The sequence below is a fragment of the Delphinapterus leucas genome, chromosome X, assembly GCF_059928025.1.
Source record: "Delphinapterus leucas isolate spDelLeu-1000000601 "Yukka" chromosome X, BTC_Dleu_Yukka2, whole genome shotgun sequence".
NCBI lineage: Eukaryota > Metazoa > Chordata > Mammalia > Artiodactyla > Monodontidae > Delphinapterus > Delphinapterus leucas.
In genome coordinates this window covers 90,521,690-90,534,757 of record NC_143150.1, presented here as the reverse complement: position 1 = coordinate 90,534,757, position 13,068 = coordinate 90,521,690, and positions in this window count along the sequence as shown.

The window sequence follows — 13,068 nt, the reverse complement described above, 5'->3', positions numbered from 1 at the left end:
AAATGATTTTTGACAAAGGTGCCAAAAGCATTCAATGTGGGAAAGGTTAGTCTCCTCAATAAATGGTGCTGGGAAAAAAACTGGATATCCATGTGCAAAAGTATTACCTTACACCATATACAAAAATTAATTCAAAATATATCAAAGACCTAAATATAGGACCCAAAACTATTAGAAGAAAACACAGGGGAAAAGCTTCATGACATTTGTATTTGGCAAAGAGTTCCTGGATATGACACCAAAACACAGGAAGCAAAAGCAAAAATAGGCAAATTGGACTACATCAAAATTAAAAACTTCTGTGCATTGAAGGACACAATCAATAGAGTGAAAAGGCAACCTAGGGAATGGAAGAAAATATGTGCAAATCATATATCTGATAAGGGGCTAATATCCAGAATATATAAAGAACTCCTATAACTCAACAACAACAAACCCAGATAACCCAATTAAAAACTTGGCAAAGGATTTGAACAGACATTTCTCCAAAGATGATACATGAATGGTCAACAAGCATATGAAAAGATGGTCAACATCAATCATTAGGAAAATACAAGTCAAAAAAAGTGAGATAACACCTCATACCCACTAGGATGTCTACTATTAAAAAAAAAGAAAATAAGTGTTGGTGAGGACATGGAGAAATTGGAACTCTTGTGCACTGCTGATGGGAATATAAAATGGTGCAGCCACTATGGAAAATAGTACAGCTTTCCTCAAAAAAAGAAAAATAGCAATCTCACTTCTGGGTATATATCCAAAAGAATTGAAAGTAGGATCTCAAAGACAAATTTGCACACTCCTGTTCATAGCAGCACTATTCACAATAGTCAAGAGGTGAAAGCAACACAAGTGTCCATCAGGAGATGAATGGATAAACAAAATGTGGTATATTCATGCAATAGTATATTATTCAGCATTAAAGAGGAAATTCTGACACATGCTACAACATGGATGAAACTTGAAGACATTATGCTAAATGAGGTAAGCCAGCCACAAAAAGTTAAGTCCTGGATGATACCACTTACATAAGGTATCTAGAATAGTCAAATTCATAGAAACAGAAAGTAGAATGGTGGTTGCCAGGGGCTGAAGGAGGGGGAAATGGGGAGATGTCGTTTAATGGGTATACAGTTTCCATTTTGTAAGGTGAAAAAGTTCTAGAGATTGTTTGCAAAACAATGTGAATATACTTAACACTATTGAACTGTACACTTAGAAATGGTTAAGATGGTAAATTTTATAGTACGTGTTTATTTTTGCCACAACAAAGGTAATTAAAAATAAAGAAATAAAAATCAAACTCAAAATGCACCCACAACACTGAAGTTATACACTTTGTACCAGATGTTATTTCACACAGCAAAAGCTATATTTATAAGAAAATGTACAGTCCTACATGATTCGTTATTAAAATGAGAGAAAACCTCAAAAAAGCTAAGTACTCAATCTGAGTAATTAGAAAAAGAAATTAGAAAAAACTCAAAATATGCTAATAAATCCCCTAATAAAACCTAAGTGCGATATATATGTGTATATTATATGTACATTGAGAGTATAAATAAAGTGAAGAGCTCATCCTTTGAAATGACCAGTTACATGAATAAATTTCCAGCAAATCTGATAAACGAAATAGAAAAAAATACAATATTAGGAAGGAGGAGATATTACTACTAGAGGAGATATTCCACTAAACATTATTTCTAGAAGAATATTATGTGCAAATCCATAGCAACATTTAAATATGGAGGTGAAACAGGTGCTTCTCCAGCAAAATAAAAATTAATGCAGAAAAAGAAAGAGCAAAAGAATCTCTAAGTGACCAGTGTATAGAAGTCAGAAAGTTTGTAATGTGTGTCATTTTTTAAAAAACACCAGCTTTGGGATTTCCCTGGTGGCGCAGTGGTTAAGAACACACTGTCAATGCAGGGGGCACGGGTTCGAGCCCTGGTCTGGGAAGATCCCACATGCCGTGGAGCAACTAAGCCTGTGGGCCACAACTACTGAGCCTGTGTTCTAGAGCTCGCGAGCCACAACTACTGAGTCTGCGTGGCACAACTACTGAAGCCTGTGAGCCTAGAGCCCATGCTCCACAACAAGAGAAGCCACCGCAATGAGAAACCCGCGCACCGCAATGAAGAGTAGCCCCTGCTCGCTGCAGCTAGAGAAAGTCTGCGCACAGCAACAAAGACCCAACGCAGCCAAAACAAAAACAAAAACAAAAAAACCAAAAACCCAGCTTTCTGTACTATTTTTTGCAATGTCCTGTGAATCTATAATTATCTCAAAATAAAAAGTTAAATACAGTATGGTGACAGATGGTTACTAGACGTATCATGGTGATAAATTTGTAAGAAATATAAATGTTGAACCACTATGCTGTGTACCTGAAACTATTATAATATAGTATGTCAACTATACGTCAATTAAAAAAAGAAAGTTAAGTACAAAAAAAAAGGTAACAGGATGAAACTGACTTAATATGGAGTGCAATCTAACTTTTAAAAAACAGTATTTCTACAGTTTTTAAACAGTTCTAGACCAGGGGATGGCAAACTACAGGCTGCAGGTCAAATCTAGTCCTTGGACGGTTTTGTAAATAAAATTTTATTGGAAAACAACCATGTCCGTTCGTTTACATATTGTCTGTGGCTGCATTTGCTACAGCAGCAGAGTTGAGTAGTTGCAAGAGAGACTGCAGAACTGGCAAAGCTTCAAATATTTACTATTTGGCTCTTTACAGAAAAAGTTTGCTAATCCCTGTTTCAAATAATAATAGAAAGTTGGAAATCTTCCAAATTTATTTTATGAAGCACTGTTACCTTACCTAAAAAATATAGTCCTAATACAAACAGTTATCTGGAGATTATTTCATCTTATAGATGCAAACATCTTTAATAAAATATTAGCAATTTGAGTCCAGTAAGGATGAAAAGAAAAATTTACCCCATGAACAAATTGGGTTTTCCGATAAGACAAAGATGGTTAATGCTAGTCCATTTATCAATTTACCTATTACATCAACAAATTAAGAAGAAAAACTATACAACCGTATCAATGGATATAAAAAGGGCATTTGACACAATTCAGCAGTAATTCTTAAAATTTTGTAGGAAACTACAAAAATTCGGCAAAGATCATAGTCTCAAAACCACCAGGAAGTATAAAACTAAAAGGTAAAATGCTGAAGACAATTTCCATTAAAACCAGTAACATGGGGTTGTTCCTATGCCAACAGTGTTTGAAAGCTCTAGCTGATGCAATTAAATATGAAGATGAAATAAACTGCTTCAATATCAAGAAGGGAGAGAAAATCATTTTTATTTGCAGGTTATATCATTGTATACTCAGAAAACTAGCACAGGGAATTTTGACAAGGTGATGGGGTACAAGATTGAAACAGATGGAGAGGAAAAAAAATCCTATTTCCAATAATGACAACACAAAATACCTAAAAGTGAATGTAACAAGAACGGTGCTGGACTCAAAATAGAAAAGCTAATAGTTATTATTCTAGAATATAATATAAAACTTAAGCACATGGAGAGGCAGACCATATTCCTGGGCAGGAATATGGTAAAATAAAAATATCACTGGTTCAATATTAACCGTATTGACAAGTGCCAAGCAGAATTCCAATTCTTTTCCAGCTTGGTAAAACAATTTCAAACTCTGTATGCACGTATAAATAGCCAAGAAAATTATGTAAAGGAATACTGAAGGGATGCTTGGACTAGCAGATATTAACATTTACAATAAAACTAATGCAATCAAAACAGGGATAAATAGGCCAGTAAAATAAAAGAAAATGTCCATACTTTGATCTTAATATGTACAGGAATAGATATGACACCAGAGATGTTCAATTGAGGGAGTACAGAAAAGTTCACTATGTAAAAGCCAGGGGAAAGAGGAGGAATGAACAAAGGCTATGGAAATGCAGAGAAGGAATCAAAGTGCCCAAATAACCAGAAAAGATCTCAACCACTAATAGGTGGAAAAGGTAAAACAGAACTAGATATAATTATTCAGCCCTCAGAACAATAAAAAATGAAAAAGAACATCATCCAGTGCTGGAGAGGATTTGGGGAAATGGGGGTATTTATATATTGCTGATGGGAATATTTCATACACATTTCCGTATACATAGATATATGTATTATACATTGTATATATCGATATAATATATACACAATGTATTATAATATATATATATAACACTTTCGAGAGGCATTTGGCAATGTCTATTTTTAAAATACACACATTTGTACCTAATAATAAAGTTCAAATACAGCAAAAGCCGACACAAGCAAAGAGAAACGTACAAATCACCATTACACTGCCTTCTACAGGGCAGGTAGGTGAAAAAAAAATCAGAGAGGGTATACCAGTTTTGAACAACACGATTAACAATCGGAGAACACATATTCTTTGAAAGCAATAGATGGCACATTTACGGGACTTGGCATAAGGCAAGTCTCCACAGGTTTCTAGGAACGTTCATGACACAAATCACATTATCTGCCCTCTGAGAAATTAGGTTAGAAATCAATAACAAAAGGATTAACTGTTTATTGCAAAACAGAAACGCGCTTCAAAGTGACACGTGTGAAATGAAAAAACATCATAACTGAATTTTAAAATACTTGGAAATGAACAATAATGATAATACGATACAACAAATCTTGTGGGTCTTAGATGGAAATGTGTAGCCTTAAGGCTTAAATTAGAAAAAGAAAGGCTGACTAACAATTAGCTGGGCATCCGATGTAAAAGATCCCATCACTGAATCCACAGTAGCCCCATCACCCACCCAGATTCCGCCCCCCACCATCACTCAGCTCAGAGTAGCCAATCCCCTTCAAAATCACCTCTGCGCGACGCTAACTCGTAAACAGCTGAGAACCGCTTCCCTTCCAAGTGCCGACCTCTAACACCCGGGTGTTTAGTGGAGGGGCGGGGGGTGTCTCATGAGCATGCTCAAAAGCACTTGCGAAGCTCCGTTCCCCAATCAACAGGGCACTTTCACGCAGAGTCCGTGAGAGTTCCCTTACCCTCTGCGGCTTTGCTGGGCTCGGAATATGGCCACAGCCAAATGTTGCTGCTTCAGGGGGCCGCCATCATGGAAGGGTGTCCGTGCCGTACAGTGGAAGAAGCTGTTGCCTCCTGCCTCACGCAGCAGAACAGCGGGGCTGCCTTGGGAGAAGGTGGACTACCCTTCTCTGGGTAGACATCCTGGTGCATGGGGGTCTTTGCATTTAGCCTCTGAGGGGCTCCTAGGGACATGGCACGGGTGAGAGGGGAGCCATTACTAATGAAAAGAGTAAGAATAAGAACCCAGAGTGTGTCTGGGAGATACCACTGGAGTTGAGGGGAGAAATATCAGGATGGTACCCTCCCCTGGCCGATACTATGGAGTGTTGTAGATGGGAGAGTAGGAGCGATACTGTACCCCTCCCCCGCAAGATACCACGAGGGGAGAGAAGTCGGGGTAATCTCAATCAACCCTCACACTAGTCACTCCAACTGAAATAATTGGTATCAACAAAAATTAGTTTATTTATTTTTGGGCCGCACCTCCTGGCTGGTAGGATCTCAGTTCCCCAACCAGGGATTGAACCCGGGTCACCACAGTGAAAGCCCAGAATCTTAACCAGCAGGCCACCAGGGACACAGCCTCCCCCCAATTAGTTTTAAATTAATATGGCTAATGGTTGTTTTCTCTGTCTAATGTAATGTGTCAATAAAAACATCTTCTAGAATTATTCATACTTCCTTGTAAAATAACATCTAAGTAATAATTATGCAAGTGCAGCCTTACAACAAATTTCCAATCCTGTCCCACAAGGAGTTTGTTGCCCCTTAGGGCCTCAAATATGGAAATTATGGAGAAGCCATTGCCCCTATGGGAGATGTCGTAGGGGCAGAGGTGAGAAGAATCCACGATATCCCCTCAATGGATGAACTGCTACACATTCTTCAAAACCCATCTCACATGTGTCCTGTGGGAAGCCCTCTCTGACGGTGGTAGAGGCTCAATGCCAGCTGAAGTTCCTTCTGACGCGCAGGTCTTATTTGAAAGGACCTGGCCCTGAGCTCTGGTGTTCTCTATGTCTTTGTGCCCTCAGACCGGTCACGTCCTTTTTGGGCCCCAGTTCAACATTCTGGACAGCAGAGGGCTGGACTCTGTGATTACCCAATAATAGTGTGAAATTTTTCCATTAAAAAGCTGGGTGTAAAATAAATAAGCTATCATTGCCTTCTATCTGCTGACACATGTAAATGGTTGTGGCTGTTTGTCCAGAGGTCCCTGCTCAGTAAATATTGTAAACTATTTTTTACCTACTAAAGGAAGGCATGCAAGACAAGACTGATCAGAAGACTGTGGATATTACTCCTTGCATCTACCGTAGGGCAAAGAGGTACTCATCATTACATCCTTAGCTGCAGATATGAAAATATTCTGACCTTGCGTTCTTCCTCGTTTTCAACTACATGCCCATATAAATGTGAGGATTCGAGACTGGCCTGCTCCAGGATGCAGGGCAGTGAGTGGTAGAGTTTAAAAGGAGACTCTGATCTTCCTACTTAAAGTGCAGTCCTCCAGCATTTCCAATTCACATCACTCTGCCCTATCCACCCCTCTTTAGCAGTTATCACCTTTCAACAGTGTTTATTGCCTCTCTTCCCCACTAGGATGTCAGGTCCAGGAAGCTAGGGACTTGGGGGCTGTTTTGTTTTACCAAACAACAAGTACCAAGAGCAGTGACTGGTGATCAATAATTATTTGGTGAATGAACGAATAGGGTCTTACATACTTAGAAGTTCTCCATCTCTAGTATTTTCTGCATTACTCTAGAAAACAATTTTATAATTAGTCATGTCATCCAGAGATGCCTGCAGAGTCTTTAGGAGGGAATAATTAATCTTTTAAGAAAATGAATCCAGTGCATGCGTTTTGCTGCTCTCTACATGTATGGTAAGATACTAAAAATAAGGCAGTTGATTACTCCACATATGTGAGAACCAGAAATCACTGCAGTATCAGCACGAACAAAGAAATGAGCAAACAGTAAATGAATAAGATAATTTCTGATAAAAAGGAAGGCTATGAAGAAAACAAAAGCATGGCGAGGAGCTAGAGAGTTGTGATATAGATCGGGGAAGAAAAACATCTGAAGAAAGGACATTTGAGCAGGTGCACGAGTGGTGTGATGGAGTGAGCCCTGGAGCCAGAGCACTTTTGGCAGGGGCCACAGAAAGTATCAATGCCATGGAGCTTCTGCCTCCCTGCTCATCCCACAACTGGGTGGCATCTCTGGGCTGGAGCCAGAGATTTTCTTACCCCATTCAAGAAAGGGACATCACTTTTCTCCATGCAGACTTCCTCTTTTTACATTTAAGTGTTTATCTAACAGTTTAATTTTCCCAATTAACTTAAATATTAGTTAGTTTCAATAATATAATTAGCACTTATGCACCTACCACCCAAAAGAAAAGGTATGGCCTTAATAACCTCCATCTATCCATGTGTTCCCCCAATTGATGGCCCTGCCTGCCCTCAGCTGAGGTAAGCATCATCCTAAATCCCAAGTTCATCAATTTTTTATTTCCTTTTTATATAATTTTATCACAACTATACAAAATCCTAAATAGTTCATGTTCTTTATATTAGTAGCTTTTAATTGTATAAAGGTGTGTTATGTTTTATATACTATTTTGGGAATCACAGGGTTTGTTTTTTCCCTTAAATTCATCCTTATTGTTGGGTACTGTTCTAGTTCATTCATTTTGACTCCATCCATTTTTGTTTCCAGGTCTTGCTATTGTGAACAGGATGCCATGCATATCCTAGGTTTCATGTGCAAGTGTTTCTTGTGGATATATTCCTAAGACTGGACTGGATAGATTGTGAGGTATGTACATATTCGCTGTAGGAGGAAATGCTAACTATTTTCTAAAGTAGTTACACTGATCTATATTCCTTCAACAGGGCAAAAAGATCCTGTAGCTGTACATCCTCTGCAACACTGTACTGTCAGACTTAAATATTTGCAAATTGAATGGGTGTAAAATGTCATCTCATCATGTCATTATTTGTATTTCCCTGATCGCTGATGACTTTGAACATCTCTTCATATGTTTTTTTTTGAGCCAGCAATAAAATGAAGACTATATTATTAAACTTACATAACAAAAGTTCCAGTCCCCAACTCTAACTACTTGAATATGTTGGCTCCTTTTGGTCATTTTTTATTCTTCAAAGGAAAACAGCCATGAAGTTGATACAATGCAGAAAAGAAAACTTTACATGCTGAAAGGAAAGTAATAGCACTCTTATTTGCACTTGACTCAATCAATTATGCAACCTCAGGAACACAATAAATGCACACTGACTGTTTATACATCATTAATATTGCAAAATCAACTATATTATCATAAATTTTCTTTACTTATCTCAGAATATAATCTCCAAAGACTGTAGTCTCCATGAAACAATTGTCCATCTGGAATTACTTTGTCCCCCTAAATGAGGCTAGTTACTTTTTTCCTATTAGGAAGCCATCCAAAGTTTGATTCCTTTCACACTCATATCTCAAATGTCTATTTCTGAATTTATTTTGTTGCAAGCTTACAGTTAGCATTTGACAAAACTTTTACCTTTTTTATACCCACAATAATTTGACAAAACATTTTTTACGTTTCATATGTTTATTGGCTCTTTTTTTTTCCTTCTCTGAAATAGTCTAACAGACTTAGTTCTTTAAAAACGTAACCATAGTGCTATTACGACACTCACATTAACAATGATTCCTGGAGCTCTATTAGACATGTATGCATGCCAAACATGCTTCCACTAATTCCATTTCTTCTTTCATTTATTCATTCAACAAACACTCAGACCAGGGCTATAGGGGCAGAAAGAGAATCTGGGATAATCAGAGAGTCCAACCCTCTAAGAAAGTAAAAATTAGCTCAGGGTATAAAAGTCTGCTCTGCCACTCATAAGGCTGGGAGAACAGACACAGATTAAGTCAGATGCGAAATTAACAGAAAATATTATTTCTCCCAAGGATGTCCTGCAGCTGTAATGCCATAAATAACTCCTACTTTGAGTGACTACTGCTTTTTTACTCACTGAGAAACTGTTCTCTACAATCATAGGGTATCAGAAACTGCTGTTTGAAGTGATATCAGTACAGATAAAACATCTCACTCTTGCTGAAGATTATAAGTCACTTAGACACCGCAGCTAAGATTTCTAACCCCAGTGCAGAGAGAAGGGGTATCTAGATACAAAATTCTGTATCTATCTTAACTTTATGGTTTCCAAGGAAACAGGATTCTGGGTTCACTTCATAGTCCACATACAGCCCTGCTTTGCTTTGAGTTTACCAGAACACTGCTTCATTCACATTTCACCTGAACGTCACCATTCCTCAGAATTCCATAATAACTCTATTTTTTCCTTTGTTTAGTGAGCCACCCCATGGTTCCTCTGGCGTGTGGTCTCCCTCACTGACTGATAGATTTGTCTGACTACAGATTAATCCCAGATGGTCTTAGGCTAATTGGGATAGGACACCCTTACATTCCAGATTGTTAAACTGAGGCCCAGAGGGGATGTGACCGGACTGAGAGCATCCAGCAAGTTCACACCTGAGCCCCTCAAAACACCTTCTTCACTTGAGGATTCAAAAAGGCCTTCAGAGGGTTACAGAGCCTTCTACCTCTTTCAGGAAGATTCCCTGGAGGAGATATCTGAACTTGGTTTTGAAAGATAAGTAGGCATTCCCAGGTGAAGGGTAGCATGACTTCTTCCCCTTCTGCCCCAGTAACATCTCCCAGAGGGCACAGGCATCTCCAGAATTTCCATATTGGGGGTGATAAGGGGCAACAAATTGGTTGAAGGGCAGAATCAATCTTGCCTTAAAGCTACATTTGCAAAGTAAGGGCACTATTACTATATAGATTTTATTTTATGAGAAAATAAAAATAAATTTTCCTAAAGATACTTTTATTGACATATTGCATTAGATTAAGGGAAAAATCAAAAACCATTATTGGTAAGAACTTTTACTTTAGCTCGGGTAGCTGGAGTGGGAGATAATGTAGACTATGGGAGCATCCAAACCCCACAGCCAACCCCAACAAGCCCAGCAGAGGGTAATCTAACACTGACTCCTCCCCCTTTTCCCCAGGGCTATATCCTAGGAGGGCTTGCAGGTCCCTGATTTCTTCCCTTTCTCCCCTCGTGGTATGTTCCAGGAGAGGCCCGCAAGCAGTCCTACTTCTCCTTCTCATCCTGTGGTATCTGCCAGGAGATAACAGCCACTGGCACCTCTGCGTCTTTCCAGAGGCCTCTCAGCTTCTCTGAACATTATTACACAGATCCCAGGATGCCGGCCCAGAGAAACGTCCCCACCCTCTCTCCCCACCACCTGTGAGACAGCGCCAGTGCTCAGCAATGTGAGTTTAGAGGCTTCCTCATCCTCTGTACGGAATGGACACTCCTCCAACATGGCGTACTCCATGAGGAAGCGCAACCTGGGCGCGGCCATGTTCCCCGCCTGACAATGCTGCCTAGGGGCACTGAAGGCAACCAAACACAGACTCCGTAACGTCTCCATGTTGGCTCTGGCTGACTGCGGCTTCGAATGTGATTTTGCGCATGTGCAGAACCACGCCCCTTCGTGTAAAGCCCCAAACCCCGAGAAGGGGCGGTGCTAGGGGTGGTGACCGGAAGCTGCTGCGGTTTTCGGCCGCGGTTTAATAGTTGTTGTCAAGAGGATCCCAGTGCTCTTTGCCGGAGGGATGTGGAGGTGATGGGGACCCGGGGAGGGTGAGTGTTGGGGAATTCTGTGTGGTCAGTGATGGAATCGGTTGTCTGAATGTAGTTGGATGATTCGCTTGTTATTTTTCAGGCTTTCCTCTTTTCTCATATCAACGTTAAGGTCTTAAAGTTCACTCTGAGACCCACAAGGTTTGGTGCATTATAAGTGTTTTCTAAGAGTTGATCATTATTTTTTTTGCTCATGAATTATTTAAAAGTGCGCTTTCACTTTACAGAAGTTTATCTTTTTACTAGACTTCTAACCTTAGTTTTCTGTGGTTAGAAAAATGTCCACATGAAGCTCATTCCTTGAAATATGAGGGGAGTCATGGCCTAGTCCTTGGTGAATTGTTTTATAAATGTTCCATGTATAATTCGAAAATAATATTTAATTGTTTAGTCGTCAATTGTGTTGTACAAAATTTGTACTTTTTTTTCCCTGCTAGTTCTATTACAGAGAAAGGAGAGATTAAGTCTTCACTGTGATGATGATTTGTTCATTTCTCCTTCCTGCTGTCCATGATACATTTTGAGTTAAGTTTTGTATAAAGTGTGAGACTTAGATCAAGGTGCATTTATTTTGCTGTCCAATTACTCAAGCACCGTTTGTTAAAAAGACGGTAGTTCCTCCACGGACTCGTTCTGTACCTGTGTCAAAAATAAATTTGCCATACTTTTGTGTGGCTATTTCTAGGTTCTCTATTATGTTCCATTTATTTATGTGTCTATCTATGTGTCTTTTATCATGAATGTGTGTTGAATTTTGTCAATATTGTGTGAATTTATATGGTTTTTCTTCTTTGGCTTGTTAACATGGGGGAATGCCCTTATTGATTTTTGAATATTGAATCAGCTTTACATTCCTGGAATAAGCCTCACTTGGTTGTGGTGTATAATTCTTTTTTTATATTGCAGGAATTGATTGGTTAATGCTTTTTTTTTGAGGATTTTTGTGTCTAAGTTCGTGAGAGATGTTGGTCTATAGTTTTCTTTTTTTGTACTTTCTTTTTCTGGTTTTAGTATTAGGGTAATACTGATCTCAATAAATGAGTTAGAAAGTGTTCTCTTCTATTTTCTGGAAGAGATTGTGTAGAATTATGTTATTTTTCTTTAAATGTTTGATAGAATTCTCCAGTGAAACCATCTGGGCCTGGAAATTTCCTTTTGGAAGCTTTTGATTATGGCTTCAATTTCTGTAGTAGTCAAATGACTATTCGGGTTATCTATTTAATATCTTTTCAGAGTATCTTCATATTTAATAGTGGGTAAGTTGTGGGAGTCTCTGTTTTGTGAAGAATTGGACTATTTCATCCAAGTTGTTGAATTTATGTGCATAAAGTGGTGTGTGGTATTCCCTTACTTTTCTTTTAATGGCTGCAGGATCTATAGTTATATCTCCTGTTTCATTTCTGATATTGGTAATTTGTGTCTTATCTCTTTTTATCTTTGTCAGTCTTGCTAGGGGATTACCAATTTTATCGGTCTTTTCAAAGAACCAGCTTTTGTTTTCATTGATTTTTCTCTATTGTTTTTGTTTTCAATTTTATTGATTTCTGCTCTTATATCTATTACTTCTTTCTTTCTATTTGCTTTGGGTTTTCTTTGCTCTTCTTTTTCTGGTATCTTATGGTGGGAGCTTACCTTACTGATTTAATACCTTAATTCTTTTCTAATATAAACATTTAGCATTATAAATTTCCCTCTCCACACTGCTTTATCTGCGTCCCGCAAATTTTGATATGTTGTATTTTGATTTTCATTCATTACTTTTTAATTTCCCTTGAGACTTCCTCTTTGATCCATGGATTATATAGAAATGTGTTGTTTAATTTCCAAATGTTTGGAGACTTTCCTGTTACCTTTCTGTTATTGATTTCTAGTTTGATGCTATTATAATCAGGGAACATATGCTGTATGATTTCAATTTATTAAGGTTTGCTTTATGACCCTGGAGAATGTAGCACAGGTGCTTGAAGAGAATGTGTATTCTATTAGTGTTTGGCTGCAGTAGGATGGGTATGTTCAGTTAGGACACCCTTTCCTTGGTCCTTTGATTAAGGGGAGCAGGCTTTTCTTAGAGCTTTTTTTGTCTGTAGCTATTGATGGTTCTGAGTTATAAGCTTTTCTAGTGCCCTGTTTGTGATATATGGGAGGGAAAATGAAACCCACGGAACTCACCGCTGTGTTGTTCCTTAGGCCCTGAGGTCTGTGGACTGTCTGCCTTTCCTTTTTAC